Consider the following 16,327-nt stretch of genomic DNA (forward strand, 5'->3'; position numbering starts at 1 on the left):
ATTTGTACCCCTGGACTACCAGGGAAGTCCCATGTAAGATCTTCATTATCATCAGATATAGATTCAGTCATTTTAGCCTATTGGGGGAAAAAAAAAAGAGGGGATTGAATTTCTAGGTTAATAGTGGATAACCAGAACACTTAACTAATTTGGAGAACGTTTCCCCACACAGGTGTAGCTGATGAAGGTCTAGGTATCTAGACCACATGCTAAGTTATAGTGTGGCCTGGATCCAGGCAACTGAGTCTGCTAACATGCTGTTCTCTGCACTGTGCGGTTCCATGCCTGACATGGCGCACATTGTGTTCTGTGTAAGTGATGCTCCCTGAAGTTGTGTATTGTGCAGACTTTATGGTTATACACAGCAGCCCTGACCTCAGAAGGTGGATGAATTGATGCTTTTGAACAGTGGTGCTGGTGAAGACTGTCCCTTGGACAGCAAAGAGATCCAACCAGTCAATTCTAAAGGAAATCAATGCTGAATATTCATTGGAAGGACTGATGGTGAAGCTGAAGATCCAATACTTTGGATACCTGATGCAAAGAGCCGACTCATTGGAAAAGACACTGATGCTGGGGAAGATTGAAGGCAGGAGGAGAAGGGGGCAACAGAGGACGAGATGGTTGGATGGCATCAATGACTCCATGGACATGAGTTTGAGTAAACTCTAGGAGATAGAGAAGGACAAGAAAGCCTGGCATGCTACAGTCCATGGGGTGGCAAAGAGTTGGACACAGCTGAGCAACTGAACAATAACAAATAAAAAGCATGTCGAAAATGTCTGTCCTGTAAAAAAATTTTTTTCTTTTCTTTTTAATAGGTGGTGGCTGATGAGTCTCAGAGGCAATGAGGTTGAGGTTAAGAGGAACCTCCTTAATGAACTTCCCTAGTCAGGTTGGTTTTCCTGTTGGTGTGTCTTTCACAGGGTCTGTTGCCAGGCACTTTGTGGCATCAGTGTACCCTTTATCTCTCTAGGCCACAGAGCACCCTGGGCTGCCTTTTTGGGTTGCTCCCAGAGCCCCCTCACCTCCAGCCATGTCCATGTAAGAGAAGCAATCTTACGACAAACAGGTCTTGTGAGTGGCAGGTAATCTGCTCCATTCAGTCCTTCCAGAAACAAGGGCAACAATGGCCAGGACTGAAAGCATCCAGACACTAAAGAGTACAATGCTCTGTGGGGCATTATTCCATTTATATCAGCAAAAGTGACCAGGGTTACAAGTCAGTTGAGTAGCCACAATCAGGTGGAGAGAGGGGCGATGATTAGAAGGGAACTACAGGGGCCTCCAGAAATGCTGGCTATGTTCTGCTTCTTGATCTGAATGGGTGTTTACTTGGTGATAATGCATTAAGTTGACCGAATATGTTTTATACATTTTCCATTAGTCAGAAATACTTCATTAAGAAGAATAACAGGGTTGGTGGCATGACATGGCAGGAGATCCAGCTCTCTGTAGTGGTTCCCAGTCTCTCTGGGTGACCATGTCTTTTCTTAGGTGTCCTGTGGCCCATGGGAAATGCTCTCAGCTAATTGCACCCTGACCATCTAGAGCAGCAGGTCAGCCAGCCGTGGCCCCCAGGTCAAAGACAGCCTGCTTCTTGCTTTTGTATGGTCTCGGGCACTGCTCCAACAGACAAAGAGCAGCCAAGGAGACTACGCATCGGTGGCCCCATCCACCCAGGTCAGGGCCAGATCACCCATTAGTACACACAGGGCCGAGGGTCCACAGTACATTTAGGAGCCCAAGAAAATATTTTATTTTGAAAACAGAAGGAAAGCATATAGTTCAGACTGAATTTCATTTGTCTTTATAAGACCACAGGTCCAAAATGTAATCTTTAATATGTGTATCTGATACAGGGGCCTGTGTGGTAGAAAGTCATACATGGCCCAGACCACAGTTACAAAATGTAATCTTTAATATGTGTATCTGATAAAGGAGTCCATGTGGTGGAAAGTCATACATGGCCCTGTCCCTGTTCCCCACTCCACTCTCAGCACCAACTTCTGTGGCTGGAGGCTACATGTTATCCCTGCCCAGGGCCTACACTGTCACCACCTGCATGTTGAGAACTTTGCTGTTGGCAAATGCTGGGGATCAGGGAGTAGAAGCCCAGTCCACGTGTTGACAACTTGGCACATGGGGCCAGAGGCCCAAGTTGAGATGACTGGACTTATGCTCCAGGCTCTAGGTGACACTGGCAGCCAACCCTCCACCTACTGTCTATCAATCCCCTCCCCAGACAGGCCAGTGGCTGTATGTCCTGAAAATATCTCCAAGCTGATGGCACCTGGGCATCAAGATATCCACTTAGGGTAGGATGGGGCAGGAATTTTCTCTTCTGTTATATTAATAGAAGAACCTACATGATATCCTCAATTTGGCCTTGTCCCAGAAAATCTAGGTAACTCACCAGCTGGGCCTTTATGGAAAAAGGTTGCCAACCCCTGCTGTAAGGAAAACATGTCTCATCTCTTCTGATCCATTTGCCACTGGTATCGCTTGCTGGAAACTGGAAAGCCAAGTTAAACTAGGCTGTGATGTTCAGCCCATGAAAGATAGCACAGCCATCCCAACCCTAGGACAATGGCCTGAGGTTTGTGGGTTGACTGGCTGGCAGTTTATCAGTGGCAAGGGAAACTAAGGCACATACCTCAGGGAGACTCTGAGGTGGCCCCCAGAGATCCTGGCCTGTGAGTATTCATTCCCTCGTGGAGATGGGAGCTACAACACCAAGCAGACCTCACCTGTGTAAGAGTCTTTGAACTGGAAGCTGGCCTCCAGCCACAGATGCTACTTACTAGACAAATCTATGCTTTTACTTCATTTTAAATCCTCAGACACTCCGGAGAGAGAAGTAAAGCCACATTCAGGAGAATAAATGAGGCAAAGTAGAAAGTCCTACCCAGTGGTTCTCATTAGAATCACCTGAGCATAAAAATGCTTAAGCCCCACCCTAGAGAGTCTGATTCAATGGGTCTAGGTTTGGACCTGAATAACTTACATTTTTTAAGTCCCAGGTGAGCCAAGGATGTGAGCCAAGGGTGAGAAGTGCTGTGCTAGTGATTTGTTGTTGCTTAGTTGCTAAGTCGTGGCCAACTCTTTTGCAACACCATGGACTGTAGTCGGCCAGGCTCCTCTGCCCATGGGATTTCCCCGGCAAGAATTCTGGAGTGGGTTGCCATTTTCTTCTTCAGGGGATCTTCCCTCAAACCCAAGTCTCCTGCATTGGCAGAGGGATTCTTTACTGCTGAGCCACCAGGGAAGCGATTTGTAAGAAATATATATCTGGTCATTCAGGTGGCCACAATATACTTCTCATACACAGTTGGTCTTCATCCACAGTTCCTAGCCCGCAGCTCTCTATGTGCTTGGAATTCCCTGAGTGCTAGGAATAGCAGCAGCATCTTTGGTCATAATATTTGGTTTCTTGTGGTCAGTTCCTGAAATTGCTTCAGAGCCATAAAGGTGAAGTGAGTGTCCTATTGTTCCTAAGCAATCCCTTTCCACTGCAACTTGGTTTATGTTAATGAGGTGACTTTTGAAAGCACTTAAGGATGGGAGCTGGTGTCCAGTGGAACCGACCACATGATTAGAAGTTGGCACTTTCAGTCCTACCCCCTGACTTGGGGTAAGGCAGAGGAGCTGGAGGTTGAATGGATCACCAGTGGCCAAAGATTTAAACAACCGTGCCTATGTAATTAAGCCTCTTTAAATACCAAAAGGACAAGGTTCAGAGAGCTTCTGGATTGGGAAGCGTATGGAGGTTTCCGGGGAGAAGGGCACACTCCAAGCACAAATCTCCTCGCCCCTTCTTACAGTATCCTGCCCTATGCATCTCTTGTCTCTGGCTGTTCTTGAATTATATCCTGTTACAATAAACCTATAATCTAGTAAATATTTTCTGTGAGCCTTAGCAAATTAATCAAAACCAAGGAGGGGGAAATGGGAGCCCCTGATTTATAGCCCATCAGTCAGAAGCACACGTGATAACCTGGACTTGTGACTGGCATCTGAAGTGGGGGCAGTCTTGTGGGACCAAGGTCTTAACCTGCAGAATCTGATGTTCCCTCCTAGGGAACACTGTCCAAATTGAGTTGAATTTTAGGACACCCAGAGGGTGTTGAGGAACTGATTAGCGGTGCGAGAAAACCAACTCCGTCCCACCCACACATTGGGATCTGGTGTTAGTCGGAGCTAGCCACGTTTCTTTCTTAACCCAGGAGCCTTCTCTCAGTGTCTAGTCAGTGCTATTGACATGAAACATCTCTAGGCAGCTTTCAGTCCCTATATTCAATTTTCCTGCTGTGTGTCTTTATGTACAATAAAAGTATACTACATTTAGCATTGTTCTTTGCAAAGCTGATTAATGCCATTCATATGAGGAATCACACTATTATAGAATAGGGTTAGCATAGATATTTCCTAACAATACCCATTAGCAAGTGGATGGAGTATTAACGCCCTCAGCTGAGAGCTCTCGTGGCATCTGTAAGCCCTGATCATGAGCAATTGTGCTTTGTTTTCTCATTCTGAGTCACGAAAGTCAGTGCACTGACTTCTCCGAGGTGTTTCTGTTCTCAGGTTAAAGCTGTCCAAAAAACATCCAAGTGATAGCGCTGGAGGTGCCATAGAAGTGCTGAGGAAGACTATCAGCTGGCTTTCAAAATGAACTCCTTCAGTATACTGGATGAGGAAACAGGGCAGAACAGGCAGTCTGACAGGGAGTGCTAGAGCCCCCTCCGACTGATAAGCATCAGAGCACGTGGGGGGAAGGGATCAAAACTGAGAACAGTAACTAGAAGAAAGGGAAGCAGCAGATTCATCACAACTTCAGGGGGTTTAGAGAATGCTGTGACAACACACCGCCTTGAGCCCAGTCTTAATAATAGCTTTGATTAGAGTAACCTACTGGTAAGAGTTCCCAAGTTACACACAACAGAATCCATTCTAGATACGAAAAGCATTGATTACAGGGTATTAGTAAGAAGTAGCACTTCTGAGAACGATAGGGGAAACAGATTGCTAAAAGCCAGTAGGCAGGAGCAGTGCGGCTGAGAGTTCCGAGTTCTAGAAGAGCTGTTCTAACAGAAGTTCTATTGCTGGCACTGCCCACCACCCCACACCTAGGACACAAGGAACCAGGCAGCGGAACCCCATCACCAGCTACTGCATCTGACCTCCCAACACAGCTCTACCCTGTATTCCTCACTTGCACCTTCCCAGGCACAGAGCTTGGAAGAAGTCTGGAAAAGTGGTTTCTGGTTTTTCAGGCTTTACACCTGACAGAGTTAGAATGAGCTTCAAGGAGCCAATGGGCAGGCTCCGCTACAGCTCCCATTTACGGGACACATCGCCCTACTCCAGACAAGGCCTGGATTCCTCTAAACGCCTGCATTATAAGACATGCAGATTTTTGCAAATGAACAAATACTTCAAACCGCCTTGCATTCTGTTCCCTACTGGCCGGTGGATCTGTTTCTGTCACCATCTCTGTTCAGCAATACCTGTTTTACGTCTATTCGAAACTACTTCCCTTTGCTCTTTTTTTTCTCTCAAAGGAGTACAAAATATAGGCATGAGACTTATTTGTGATAAGAGACATAATTCTCATAAATTTAATAAAAATTAAACAAAGGCTAAAAACTACTAGCAGTCCCTAAAAAAGTCAGCCTATAGCCTCACTGAGACCCTTACTGGGACAAAAGATCAACTGCCTAATCGCACATAGAGAACTCATTTAAATCGCTGAAACTATACCACTGAAGACTAAGTCTGATGAACAAAGAGCCCTTGGCAATTTTACAGTCTTGTTTACCTTCCTGGGAATGAAAACCACCTTGTCATGCGGCTGTTTTTAACTTCTGCACATTATCACTTGGCTGCGTTTTCCAGACCCCATGAATGTATGAAATGTATGTATATCTCAGTCTGCAGAGAGAAAGAAGCAAGAGAACAGGGGTGCAGCGGAGAAGGAAGGGGGAGGAGCCACTCGCGGAGCTGCGCACGCGGCCCCGCCCAGCACGGTCCACACTTTGGCCCATCCGCGGCGTAGGCACCCACGCCTCCCCTCGGAGACGATGAGCTCCGGTTCTCAAGCCTCAGTCCTTTTTCTCCGACTCTTGCTAGTCCTGGGCCCTTGGCTGGCCTGGAGTGAGGGGAAGACGCCACGGAAGATCAGGCGGCCGCTGAAGGGAAGGCCCCGCCGCAGCACAGTGAGGATGGGGTTGGGGAGGGAGATGGGGTGTGAGAGGCTGGTCGGCCTGTGTGGTGTCTGCTGAGTCCGGGGCGCTGTGGGCTACGCAGAGCTCCAAGTCTGTGCTCTCTGTGGTCCCTTTCTTGTTGGCCACGACGAAATCTCCTTTCCTTTTCTGATAGCGAGTCTTCTCACACTTACACACCTACTTCCCCGTATCATTTCCATGTGAAGGACAGTAGTGATTTCTAACAGCATAGAATCTCACATTGTTAAGGAAACCGCCGGCGTGTCCCATGAGACAGCCTTTTGTGAACAGCAAGCTACTCACCCTATTGCTGGATTCACTTTTTTAAAAAAAGAAATAGTTGGGAACTTCTCCAAAAAGCAAAAGCTATTTCAAATGGGGGCCAGTGGAGTCCCTGGAGAAGGAAACGGCAACCCACTCCAGGACTCTTGCCTGGAAAATCCCAAGGACAGAGGAGCCTGGTAGGCTACAGTCCATGGGGTCGTAAAGAGTCGGACACGACTGAGAGACTTGACTTTAATGGAGTCATGACTGGAACTAGGGGGCCACCGTGTGGTTAAGTGTCAAAAAGTGAGGTCCAGAGTTCCCCCGCCACCACATGTTTCTGCAATTAATCTTTTCATACAAAAAACAGACAGGAACACCAGAACAAAATTTGCCAAAATTCTGTTCAGAATGTTCAGTTGGCCTTCCACGGTGGAACATTTAAGCCAAAGTATACGCCTGAACCACTATCATCAGCATCACCTGAGAATGTATTAAAAATGTAGGTTTTTAGACCCACCCTAGATCTACTGATTCTGGAACTCTAAGGGTGGGGACAACCACCTGAGTTTTAACAAATTCCCTAGGTGATTCTGTTACCAGGTAATGTCTGAGATCCACCAGTTTAGACTAGGTAGGTAGAAGAACATCTCCTTGGGCTGGGCTAGCGGCATAGCTTAATTGTTTTACTGATTGCAATTATTGTAGAATTCACTAATTCAATCATTCAGCAACTATTGTATTTCATTCATTTAATACAGATTTACTGCATATTTAAAGAGCAGCAAGAAAGTTCATGTGATTGAAGCAGAGCAACCAAGGGGAAGAATGAAAGGAATGAGCTCAGAAGAGGCAGGCAGAGGCTGGCTGTGTAAACAGTAGACCATGAGGAGATGCAGCGTGTCATAGGAGCGACTGGAGAGTACAGAGCTGGGAAGAGATACAAGATTGTCTTCTTATCAACAGAAACTCCAGCTACAGATAAAGAACTGACAGTGGTGGAAGGAGGGGACAGATGAGCTAAAACGAAGAAGCTCGGGAAAGGGAGAGTGGTGACTTGGACTGAGGTATGGCGGTGGAGATGTTGGCTCTGGATGGATTTTAAAGGTAGTGTCAACAGGATTTACAGATGGATTGGATATGAGATGAGACCAAGGAACATCTAGGATTATCCCAAGGTTTTGTGCCTGAACAAAACTACATTTAGTGAGAAATAATTAAGTGCCTACTAAAGATATACTTTGTCTCACAGTTTAAAAGATTGAATGTTTTAGTAGAAAAGACCAATTAAATGAAGATTATGGGTTGTTTCTCCTTCCACACAATTTACCTCATTCTTTGTTTGAGTCAAAATATTTCATCATCTTTTATTAAAATGTGTTTTAATTTCAGCAAATAGCCTGGAATTTCAGATAATACTTTTGTACACTGGTGTTTACAATGAAAGTAGGGATTGTACTTGGTATTCTTCGTATTAGTAGTAGAAATAGAACTCCTTTATCAATTTGCTACTTTTGTTCTTCCTGTGGTACAAATTAGCAATAATTATGTGTGCCAGCAAACATACATTTTGATATATAATAGAGTCATACTCCCCATTTAATTCAACAGCCAGACTCCTGGCAACCTCAACCATTTGGAACTCAGGTATGAATTCCCAAACTGCACTCAGCAGCTTAAGTGATGTGTCTAAAATTAAAGTTAATGATTTAATAAGCTTAATTATTTGATTCCTTCTGGCAACCTTCCATTTGTCCCGGGTTTAATCCAATTCAGTAAATGGTTATTGGGTGCTTACTGTGAACAGGGCACTCTGTGTGATGAGGGATACAAAAGGGAGAGACAACAGGCGACAATTACAAGGTTGGGGCATGAGGAGCAGACATGCTGACTGCAGCAACAAAGAGGAGATGGGAAGATTAACATCTCGAAGGGAATCAGAATCTCAGGGCTTTTGAATTAGCACTAATAACAGCAGGTAATTAAATGGCCCCCTAGGCTAGATTACAGCCAGCTCAATGCCTGAGGTTTCCTAATAAATTTTTTTTTAAAGTTGTTAGTAAATAATTTCCTAAGACAGGGAGTGACTTGAGAGTGACTAGAGCATTTGAGAAAAAATTTAATCAAAATGATTAGCATTTAACATAAAGTCATTTTTTAGTTGCCTGAATGATTAATTCAATCTATCTCATTTTCATAAGAATTAATAGAATGTTATTACAAATGTGCCTGGAAAGTTCTATTAAGGAACAATTTGAAAACTGAAATCTTGACTGGACAAATACATGGCTAGTCTTTGGATCTTTTCACATGGATGGGCTACAGGCTAGCCAGAGGTGTAGATCTGGAAATAGAGAGGGTAATTGCTAACTTTTGGTTGCTGTAGTCACCTTGCATTCTTTCCTTTAAAACCTTTTCATTATGGGAAATTTTAAATACACACAAAAGTAACAGAATGGCATAAAGAACCTTTATGTACTCATCACCCACTGACATCCCATTTCATCTAGATTCACTCATATCCCCCCTCCTGCATTGTGTGTGCATGCTGTTGCTTCAGTCGTGTCCAACTCTGTGCAACCCCATGGACTGTAGCCCGCCAGGCTCCTCTGTCCATGGGATTTTCCAAGCAAGAAGTTGCCATGCCCTCCTCCAGGAGATCTTCCTGACCCAGGGATAGAACCTGCATTGGGAGGGTTGCATTGCCAGGCGAGTTCTTTACCATGAGCACCACCTGGGAAACCCCACTCCTGCATTATTTTGAAGGAAATCCCAGACATCACATCATATCAGTTCAGTTCAGTTGCTCAGTTGTGTCTGACTCTTTGCAACCCCATGGACTGCAGCATGCCAGGCTTCCCTGTCCATCACCAACTCTCAGAGCTTACTCAAACTCATGTCCATTGAGTCGGTGATGCCATCCAACCACCGCATCCTCTGTCTTCCCTTCTCCCGCCCTCAATTTTTCCCAGCATCAGGGTCTTTTCAGATGAGTCAGTTCTTTATATCAGGTGGCCAAAGTATTGGAGTTTCAGCTTCAGCATCAGTCCTTCCAATGAATATTCAGGACTGATTTCCTTTAGGATGGACTAGTTGGATCTCCTTGCTGTCCAAGGGACTCTCAAGAGTCTTCTCCAACACCACAGTTCAAAAGCATCAATTCTAGGTGCTGAGCTTTCTTTATAGTCCAACTCTCACATTCATACATGACTACTGGAAAAACCATAGCTTTGACTAGATGGACCTTTGTTGGCAGAGTAATGTCTCTGCTTTTTAATATGCTCTCTAGGTTGGTTATGGGCTTCCCTGGTGGCTCAGAGGGTAAAGCAACTGCCTGTGATGTGGGAGACCCAGGTTCAATCCCTGGGTCCGTGAGATCACCTGGAGAAGGAAATGGCAAACCACTCCAGTATTCTTGCCTGGAGAATCCCATGGACAGAGGAGCCTGGTGGGCTACAGTCCACAGGGTCTCAAAGAGTCAGACACGACTGAGCGACTACACACTAGGTTGGTCATAACTTTTCTTCCAAGGGGCAAGCATATTTTAATTTTATGGCTGCAGTCACCATCTACAGTGATTTCAGAGCCCCAAAACAGTCTGTCACTGTTTCCGTTGTTTCCCCATCTATTTGCCATGAAGTGATGGGACTGGATGCCATGATCTTCATTTTCAGAATGTTGAGTTTTAAGCCAGCTTTTTCACTCTTCTGTTTCACTTTCATCAAGAGGCTCTTTAGTTCTTCTTCTCTTTCTGCCATAAGGGTGGTGTCATATGAGTATCCAAGGTGACTGATATTTCTCCTGGCAGTCTTGATTCCAGTTTGTGCTTCATCCAGTCCAGTGTTTCTCATGATGTACTCTGCCTATAAGTTAAATAAGCCGGGTGACAACATACAGCCTTAACATACTCCTTACCCTATTTGGAACCAGTCTGTTGTTCCTTGTCCAGTTCTGACTGTTGCTTCTTGACCTGCATACAGATTTCTCAGGAGGCAGGTCAGGTGGTCTGGTATTCCCATCTCTTTAAGAATTTTCCACAGTTTATTGCGATCCACACAGTCAAAGGCTTTGACATCGTTAATAAAGCAGAAGTAGAGGTTTTTCTGCAACTCTCTTGCTTTTTCGATGATCCAGCAGATGTTGGCAATTTGATCTCTGGTTCCTCTGCCTTTGTTAAATTCAGCTTGAACATCTGAAAGTTCATAGTTCACAGACTGTTGAAGCCTGGCTTGGAGAACTTTGAGCATTACTTTGCTAGCATGTGAGATGAGTGCAATTGTGTGGTAGTTTGAGCATTCTTTGACATTGCCTTTCTTTGGGATTGGAATGAAAACTGACCTTTTCCAGTCCTGTGGCCATGCTGAGTTTTCCAAATTTGCTGGCATATTGAGTGCAGCACTTTCACAGCATCATCTTTTAGGATTTGAAATAGCTCAACTGGAATTCCATCATCTCCACTAGCTTTGTTCATAGTGGTGCTTCCTAAGGCCCACTTGACTTCACATTCCAGGATGTCTGGTTCTAGGTGAGTGATCACACCATCGTGGTTATCTGGGTCATGAAGATCTTTTTTTGCATAGTTCTTCTGTGTATTCTTGCCACCTCTACTTAACATTTTCTGCTTCTGTTTGGTCCATACCGTTTTCTGTCCTTTATTGTGCCCATCTTTGCATGAAATGTTCCCTTGGTATCTTTAATTTTCTTGAAGTGATCTCTAGTCTTTCCCATTCTATTCTTTTCCTCTATTTCTTTGCATTGATCATTGAGGAAGGCTTTCTTATCTCTCCTTGGTATTCTTTGGATCTCTGCATTCAAATGGGTATATCTTTCCTTTTCCCCTTTGCTTTTCACTTCTCTTCTTTTCACAGCTATTTGTAAGGCCTCCTCAGACAACCATTTTGCCTTTTTGCATTTCTTTTTTCTTGGGGATGGTCTTGATCACTGCCCCCTGTACAATGTCACAAACCTCTGTCCATGGTTCTTCAGGCACTCTATCAGATCTAATCCCTTGAATCTGTTTGTCACTTCCACTCTATAATCTTAAGGGGTTTGATTTAGGTCATACCTGAATGGTCTTGTGGTTTTCCCTACTTTCTTCAATTTAAGTCTGAATTTGACAATAAGGAGTTGATGATCTGAGCCACATCTAGCTCCCAGTCTTGTTTTTGCTGACTGTATAGAGCTTCTCCATCTTTGGCTGCAAAGAATATAATCAATCTGATTTCTCTATGGACCATCTGGTGATGTCCATGTGTAGTCTTAACTCTTGTGTTGTTGGAAGAGGGTGTTAGCTATGACCAGTGCGTTCTCTTGGCAAAACTCTATTAGCCTTTGCCCTGCTTCATTCTGTATTCCAAGGCCAAATTTGCCTGTTATTCCAGATATTTTTTGACTCCCTACTTTTGCATTCCAGTCCCCTATAATGAAAAGGACATCTTTTTTGGGTGTTAGTTCTAGAAGTTCTTGTAGGTCTTCATAGAACCATTCAACTTCAGTTTCTTCAGCATTTCTGGTCAGGGCATAGAGTTGGGTTACTGTGATATTGAATAGTTTGCCTTGGAAACAGATCATTCTGTAGTTTTTGAGGTTGCATCCAAGTACTGCGTTTCAGACTCTTTTGTTGACTATGTTGGCTACTCCATTTCTTCTAAGGGTTTCTTGCCCACAGTAGTAGATATAAGGTCATCTGAGTTAAATTCACCCATTTCAGTCCATTTTAGTTCACTGATTCCTAAAATGTCAGTGTTCACCCTTGCCATCTCGTGTTTGACCACTTCCAATTTGCCTCGATTCATGGACCTAACATTACAGATTCCTATGCAATGTTGCTCTTTACAGCATTGGACTTCACTTCCATCACCAGTCACATCCACAACTGGGTGTTGTTTCTGCTTTGGCTCTGTCTCTTCATTCTTTCTGGAGTTATTTCTCCACTGATCTCCAGTAGCATATTGGGCACCTACCAACCTGGGGAGTTCATCTTTCAGTGTCCTATCTTTTTGCCTTTTCATTCTGTTCATGGGATTCTCAAGGCAAGAATACTGAAGTGGTTTGGCCATTCCCTTCTCCAGTGGACTGCATTTTGTCAGAAGTCTCCACCATGACCCATCCATCTTGGGTGGGTCTACAGGGCATGGCTCATAATTTCATTGAGTTAGACAAAGCTATGGTCCATGTGATCAGATTGGTTAGTTTTCTGTGATTGTGGTTTTCAGTCTGTCTTCCCTCTGGTGGAGAAAAATAAGAGGCTTATGGAACCTTCCTGATGGGATAGACTGACTGAGGGGTATACTGAGTCTTGTTCTGATGGGCGGGGCCATGCTCAGTAAATCTTTAATCCAATTTTCTGTTGATGGGCGGGGCTATGTTCCCTCCCTGTTATTTACCCGAGGCCAAACTATTGTGGCTCAGCTGGTAAAGAATCCGCCTGCAATGCAGGAGACCTGGGTTCCATCCCTGGGTTGGGAAGATCCCCTGGAGAAGGGAAAGGCTACCCACTCCAGTATTCTGGCCTGGAGAATTCCATGGACTATACAGTCCATGGGGTTGCAGAGAGTCGGACACGACTGAGTGAGTTTCATTTCAAACTATGATGGAGGTAATGAAGATAATGGCGACCTCCTTCAAAAGGTCCCACGCAGGCACTGCTGCATTCAGTGCCCCCAGCCCCGCAGCAGGCCATCACCAACCCATGCCTCCACCAGAGACTCCTGGGCACTCACGGGCAAGTCTGGGTCAGTCTCTTGTGGGGTCACTGCTCCTTTCTCCTAGGTCCTGGTGCACACAAGGTTCTGTTTGTGCCCTCCAAGAGTTGATTTCCCAGTCCTGTGTAAGTTCTGGTGGCTCTATGGTGGGGTTAATGGCGACCTTCTCCAAGAGGGCTTATGCCATACCCAGGTCTGCTGCACCCAGAGCCCCTGCCCCTGCAGCAGTCCACTGCTGACCTCCACAGGAGACACTCAAACACAGTTCTGTCCCAGAGCCAAGGTTTGAGAGACAAGTAATACCTTCCCCCTTTTCTTTCTTCACCATCTCCAAAAACCAAAACTCTTCCTCAGGTAGTGGCCTGGGGGTTCCTGCAGACCCGTTTCCCAGTTACTTCCCAGTGAAGACAAAGGCTGAACTGAAGACTAGGAGCTCTGGAAGTGGACAGAACAGCCAAAGCCCAGCTTTATCTCACTGCTTTGTGACTCTGAGCAGGGTTATCACCTCACCCAGGAGAGCAGCATTTCCAAACGGCAGGCCATCAGCAGGTCCAGATCTTCACGGCCCACAGTGTTCATCCTCGGACGGACACACTCCCTGCCATAAATGTTTCAGTATCTATTTCTAACAGGTAAGGACTCTTTAAAAAAAATCCCCCATTTCCATTGTTATATCTTAAAAAAAAAAAATAATTTTTAAATATTTCTCTGACTTCTAATCAGAGTTTAAATCTCCAGTCACATCATAAAATTATAACTTTTATTTATTCATTTATTTGGCCAGTTGGCATGCAAGATCTTTGTTCCCCATCAAGGCATCAAACCTGTGCCCCCTACAATAGAAGCACAGAGTGAATCTTAACAACTGAGCCACCAGGGAATTCCCAAATTACAATGTTTAAAAGGCTTATTTGATTTAGGATCTATCTCAGGCCCACAGGATACTGATTTGATCTGTCCATAAACGCCCCGTCCCCCTCACCTCTGCCCCGTATAATACTTTTTCACTGAAATAAATTTGTTGAATACAATAGGGGTTTTGGCCTGGAGAGTTTCCCACAGTGTGGATTTTGCCATTTACAACTCTATGGTGGCATCATATATTGTATTTCTCTTGCCTCACCTTTGAATTTCTTATAAATTGTTGGAACTATAGGCATATTCAGATTCAGGTTCAATGTTTTTGCAAGATAACTTCCTAAGTACTGTAGTAGCAGGAGCTCTTCTGTCTGGCAGGGTCTTTTTGTTATGACAAGGGGTGTTGACACTCAATGCCTAGATCCTTTAACTATAATGGCTTATCAAATGGTGATAATCTAATTCCCCTGTTCCTTATACAGCACTGAAACACCTTTCATTTACTATCTGGTTACCTAGCGGTACAGTTCAGAAAAATGGGATAAATACTTGATTCCTTCTCTTATTTACTGGTTTTCAAAACACAAAGTTGACTTTCCAGCATCCTCTAATCAGGAACAATAAGCTTCTTTTTGGTAACATTGTTAACCTGTCACTAAATATAACATTTTAATTAATTCCAGTTTTTATCTTTATTGATGCTGAAATCATCCCATCTTTTGCCAGAGGGAAGCTTCTCAAGTTGGCTCTTGGATCCTTTGGGGATGACCCAAGTCATCTTTGAAAAACCTCCTTACTCCCTGAAGAATTCCAGGGACAGAGGAGCCTGGTGGGCTATAGTCCATGGGGTCACAAAGAGTTGGACATGACTAAGCAACTAACACTTTCACTTTATTCTCTGGTATGATAAGACCTTCCAGGCTCATCTTATATTTCCCAGAGCCAACAATTTCTCCCAGGACTACTGGTTCCTTTTAGTAGGAAATGGTATTTTGAGATGTATTCATCATGCTTGAGTTTTATGATATTTTGACATCTTGGGGAGCCTTGGTGACTGGGAGAAGACTGCCTCTCCAAAAAATTCCCAAAATAACAGACAACTCCCCTGCAAATGTACCTTTCGCATGCAAACCAAGCAACCCTAAGTCCATAGCCCCAACCACCTTCTTCATCTAACTGTCACACACCAGGCCAGTATTTCCCCTGCCCAAAGTCAACCCAGGGCCAGAACCAGACAACTAGAGACCATCTTAGAACCCAGAGACCACCAACATTGTTCAGACTATTCAATCCTAAACTGTTTATCCTTCTCTGCCTTGCCTTTCCCACAGAAAACACAACAAAGGCTCTGAACCACGCTCTCTCCTCACTCCTTATGCCTTCTGACAAAACCTGGTGTTTCCCCACGTGGCCCAGCGTGGTGTGGCATGCCCTGCTCTTGGAAAGTGTGAGTAATAAATTCTTTTAATGGCATGACCTCCCTGTGTCATCACTCAGTCACCTCCATAAATTAATATCCTATGGGTATGTTTTAACACAAGGCCACAATCTGGAGGCTAGGAATCCTCGTTACTGGTACAGGGTTGGTCATTATTTCTAGGTCTTTTCCATGGACAGAGCTAAGAAACACATTCTGAATTCATCCCAATCCTACTCAAAATCAGGACCTTAGAGATTTTACTTGACCCTTTCTGTCTTATACCCATATCCTCTTCCTCCCACACTGAGAAATCTGTCTCCCATTTACACTGGGAGTGACAGAATTCCAATTTCACGTATTGGTTTATTATACTGCAACAAATATACAGCAATCTCAGAATAGCACTTGTGCTAGCAAAAATATGATTATACGGCTTAATATTTATTTATTTTTGGCTATGCTGTGTCTTTGTTGTTGCATGCAGGCTTTCTCTAGTCGCGGCAGGCGGGGGCTGCTCTCTAGTTGTAATTGTGGTTCACGGGTTCAGCTGCTCCATGGCATGTGGACTCTCCCCCGACCAGAGATCAAATCCATGTCCCCTGCATTGGCAGGCGAATTCTCAACCACTGGTCTACCAGGAAAGTCCACACAGCTTAATACTTTTATTTTGGCTATTCTTTTTTGTTCTCAGAGTATATCCAACCAGGAATGTACCCTTAGATGACTGTTTTTCAGTCATTTAAAAGAGTTCCTCCTCTGGGGAGTTATCCAGTTTGAGTTATCCCCAAAACTGATTTGTTTTACTGCATTTTTTAATTTTATGGTTGACTTTAAAATTTTGGATTCTTTGGGAT

At 44.4% G+C, this 16,327-nt stretch overlaps 1 long non-coding RNA gene across 1 annotated transcript; it reads left to right on the forward strand.

Moving 5' to 3' along the window:
* The first annotated feature begins 5,659 nt into the window (after nt 1–5,659).
* LOC139039464 (uncharacterized) lies at nt 5,660–7,887 on the forward strand. Its single transcript, XR_011492719.1, has 2 exons — nt 5,660–6,218; nt 7,253–7,887. It is a non-coding gene; the product is annotated as an uncharacterized lncRNA (long non-coding RNA).
* Nucleotides 7,888–16,327: the final 8,440 nt, after the last annotated feature.

This window comes from Odocoileus virginianus, chromosome 2, assembly GCF_023699985.2.
Source record: "Odocoileus virginianus isolate 20LAN1187 ecotype Illinois chromosome 2, Ovbor_1.2, whole genome shotgun sequence".
Taxonomy (NCBI): Eukaryota; Metazoa; Chordata; class Mammalia; order Artiodactyla; family Cervidae; genus Odocoileus; species Odocoileus virginianus.